Source organism: Myotis brandtii, unplaced genomic scaffold, assembly GCF_000412655.1.
Source record: "Myotis brandtii unplaced genomic scaffold, ASM41265v1 scaffold616, whole genome shotgun sequence".
Classification (NCBI taxonomy): Eukaryota; Metazoa; Chordata; class Mammalia; order Chiroptera; family Vespertilionidae; genus Myotis; species Myotis brandtii.
The window spans coordinates 347,015-351,174 of record NW_005370346.1 but is presented as its reverse complement, the minus strand read 5'-3'; the positions used below and the strand labels follow the sequence as shown (position 1 = coordinate 351,174).

At 44.1% G+C, this 4,160-nt stretch overlaps 1 protein-coding gene and 1 long non-coding RNA gene across 4 annotated transcripts in view; one reads left to right on the top strand and one right to left on the bottom strand.

The window, feature by feature from the left end:
- The window catches only part of ZNF569 (zinc finger protein 569), a 99,314-nt gene that overhangs the window by 37,282 nt on the left and 57,872 nt on the right, over positions 1-4,160 (bottom strand). The window lies entirely within an intron of this gene.
- LOC106723643 overlaps positions 1-4,160 on the top strand; it is a 13,177-nt gene that overhangs the window by 1,785 nt on the left and 7,232 nt on the right. Inside the window, exon 2 of the long non-coding RNA XR_001359350.1 lies at positions 894-895. This is a non-coding gene — a long non-coding RNA (uncharacterized LOC106723643). The remainder of the gene's footprint in view (positions 1-893; positions 896-4,160) is intronic.

Below are 4,160 nucleotides of genomic sequence, written 5' to 3'. Positions count from 1 at the left end.
CTCTATCCACTGCGCCAAACTGGCTAGAGCAAATTCCTTGACTTTAAAATAGGGTTCACATACTTACCCTGCTAACTCAGTTGATTTGATTATCAAAGAAAAATCAAGCAAATGACACAAATTGCAAAACATGGAAAAACAAACTTCCCACTCATCTTTCCTTCTTTCTCAGACCAGGATGGAAATTCTCACCCAGCTCTAAAATCCTCACAATACCTTCGTCTGGGAAGAAAGTGTGGCAGAGCTGTAGAGACAGGCCGCAAGACAAATGAAAAACAACCCGTCTGGATATCCTCTGCTTTACTGTGGCACCATCTGTCCCCACACTAGCACGAAGCAGCAAAGAATGGGAAAGATTCAGGTGCTTCACAGGGGAGTTTTACCAAACATTCAAGGAAGAACTAAAACCTATCCTCCTCAGACTATTCCCAAAAATTCAAGAGGAAGGAACACTTCCAAGCTCATTCTATGAAGCCAGCATTACCCTAATACTAAAACCAGATAAAGACAACACAATGAAAAAAAATTACAGGCCAATATTCCTCATGAACATAGATGCAAAAATCTTCAACAAAATTCTAGCAAATCGGATCCAGCAGTACATCAGAAAGATCATACACATAAATTTTAGGAGAGTTTGTTCTAGGTCTGTGAAATATGCCATTGGTATATTAATGGGGATTGCATTGAATCTATAGATTGCTTTGGATAGTATGGATATTTTAATGATGTTGATTCCGCATTGTCCTTTGATTTGCATGTCTCAGATGATTAGTGAATTTGAGCATGTTTTGATATGTCTCTTGGCCTTCCTTTATGTCTTCTTTTGAAAAATATCTATTTAGGTCCTTAGCCCATTTTTTAATTGGGTTGTTTATCTTCCTTTTGTTAAGTTGTATGAGTTCCCTGTAAATGTTGGAGATTAAACCTTTATCAGTTGATAACATTGGCTAATATGTTCTCCCATGCAGTGGGCTTTCTTGTTGTTTTGTTGATGGTTTCTTTTGCTATGCAAAAGCTTTTTATTTTGATGTAGTCCCATTTGTTTATTTTCTCTTTAGTTTCCATTGCCTAGGAGCTGTATCGGTGAAAAATTGTGTCGACATATGTCTGAGATTTTGCTGCCTGTGTATTCCTCCAGTATTTTTATGGTTTCCCATCTTATGTTTAAGTCCTCTATCCATTTTCAGTTTATTCTTGTGTATGGTGTAAGTTGATGGTCTAGTCTCATTTTTTTTTGCATGTATCTGTCCAATTTTCCCAACACCACTTATTGAAGAGACTGTCTTGACTCCTTTTTATGTTCTTCCCTGCCTCTTTAGTTTCCATTGCCTAGGAGCTGTATCGGTGAAAAATTGTGTCGACATATGTCTGAGATTTTGCTGCCTGTGTATTCCTCCAGTATTTTTATGGTTTCCCATCTTATGTTTAAGTCCTCTATCCATTTTCAGTTTATTCTTGTGTATGGTGTAAGTTGATGGTCTAGTCTCATTTTTTTTTGCATGTATCTGTCCAATTTTCCCAACACCACTTATTGAAGAGACTGTCTTGACTCCTTTTTATGTTCTTCCCTGCTTGTGAAATATTAATTGGGCATAGTGGTTTGGGTCGATTTCTGGGTTCTCTATTCTATTCTATTAATCTATATGTCTGTTCTTGTGCCAGTACCAGGCAGTTTTGAGAAGAGTGGCTTTGTAATACAGCTTGATATCTGGTATTGAGATCCCATCTACTTTGTTCTTCTTTGTCAGGATTGATGCAGCTATTCAGGGTCCGTTAGGGTTTAATTTCCAAAATTTATAGGGAACTCATATAACTTAACAAAGGGAAGATAAGCAATCCAATAAAAAAATGGGCAAAGGACCTAAATAGACACTTTTCAAAAGTGGACATATAGAAGCCCAAGAGGGATATGAAAAAATACTCAAAGTCACTAATCATCAGAGAGATGCAAATCAAAACGACAATTAGGGACCATCTCACACCTGTCAGAATGGCTATCATCAACAAATCAACAAACGACAAGGGCTGGCAAGGATGTGGAGAAAAAGGAACCCTAGTACACTCCTGGTGGGAATGTGGACTGGTGCAGCCAATGTGGAAAACAGTATGGAGTGTCCTCAAAACATTAAAAATAGAACTCCCATTTGACTCAGTAATCCCACTTCTAGGAATATACCCCAAGAAATCAGAGACACCAATCAGAAAGAATATATGCACTCCTACGTTCATAGCAGCACAATTTACAATAGCTAAGATTTGGAAACAGCCTAAGTGCCCATCAGCAGATGAAGTGGATTAAAAAACTGTGGTACATCTACACAATGGAATACTACGCTGCTGTAAAAAAGAAAGAACTCTTACTGTGTGCTAAAGCATGGATGGACCTGGAGAGCATTATGTGAAGTGAAATAAGCAAGTTGGAGAAAGACAAGTATCACATGATCTCACTCATTTGTGGATTATAATGAACACCATAAATTAATGAACAAAAATAGATCCAGAGACACAGAAGCATTGAAAAGACTGACAAACTGCTGAGGGAAGGCAGAGGAGGGGTGGGGGTTGGGGGAGGTAAGAGATCAGCCAAAAAACTTGTTTGCATGCATGTAAGTATAACCAATGGACATAGAGAGTAGGGGGGTGAGGGACTGTGCAGGGGGAGGGAATGGCCTGGGAGAGGCCAATGGGGGGAAAAGGAGACATATGTAATACTTTCAATAATAAAGACAGAAAGAAAGAAAGAAAGAAAGAAAGAAAGAAAGAAAGAAAGAAAACAGTAGCTAAGTCCTCTTGCAATAGATCCTTGCAGATCCTTGCAATAGATCCTTGCAATAGATCCATGTAGCGGACTAATAAAGATATTTCCATGACCCTAAAAAAAACAAACAATATATAGAGACAAATGAAAATGACAATACAACATATAAAAACTTCTGGGATGCAGTGAAAGCAGTAATCAGAGGAAAGTTTATATAATTACTAGAGGCCTGGTGCACAAATTCATGCACAGGTGGGGTCCCTCTGGGTGGCCTGCAGGGATCGGGCTGAAACCCGCAGTCCAATGCCGCCAGCAGCTCCTACCTGCCACTCCCGCTCATCCTAGCCCCACTGTGCCTGCCATGCGCTCATGCCCAATCAGTCCCGATCAGGAGAGGCTCACAGCAGTGCTCACCAGCAGTGAACCCTGCATCTGGCGCCCTCCCAAGGGGAGTGGCCTGGGGGATCAGGCCGAAACCGGCTCTCTGACATCCCCCAAGGGGTCCCAAATTGTGAGAGGGCGCAGGCCAGGCCGAGGAACCCCACCAGTGCATGATTGGGGTAGGGGAGGGACCGCAGGAAGGTTCCAGGGTGTATCTGGCCCCATTTCGCCCAGTCCCAATCAGGCCGAGACAGCCGGGGAGAGATGTGGGAGGTTGGCCAGCCGGAAGGGACCATAGGAGGGCTTCAGGGCGTGTCCAGCCAGTCTCTCTCAGTCCTGATCGGCTGGACCCCTGCAACAAGGTAACCTACTGGTAGGAGCATCTGCACCCTGGTGGTCAGTGCATGTCATAGCGACTAGTAAACCGGTCAACTGCCTATCCCCCTGGTGGTCAGAGCACATCACAGTGAGTGGTTGAGCAGCCTTAGCATATCATTAGCACATTATGCTTTGATTGGTTGAACAGTCGACCGGTCACCGGACACTTAGCATATTAGGCCTTTATTTTATAGGACTAGAGGCCAGGTGCACAAAAATTTGTGCACTCGGGGGGATCCCTCAGCCCGGCCTATGCCCTCTTGCAGTCTGGGACCCCTCAGAGGATGTCCACCTGCTGGCTTAGGCCCACTCCCCGGGGGATTGGGCCCAAGCTGGCAGTCAGACATCCCTCTGGCAGCCCAGCAGCTCTCGGGGGATGTCCACTTGCTAGTGGGGAGCAGGCCTAAGCTGCAGTCGAACATCTTAGCGCTGCTGAGGAGGCGGGAGAGGCTCCCACCACCATCGCTGTACTGGCAGCTGTCAGCGTGGCTTGTGGCTGAGCAGAGCTCCCCCTGTAGGAACACAATGACCACCAGGGGGAAGCTCCTGCATTGAGCGTCTGCCCCCTGGTGGTCAGTGTGTGTCATAGTGACCAGTCATTCCCAGTCATTCTGCTGTTAGGGTCAGTTTGCATATTACC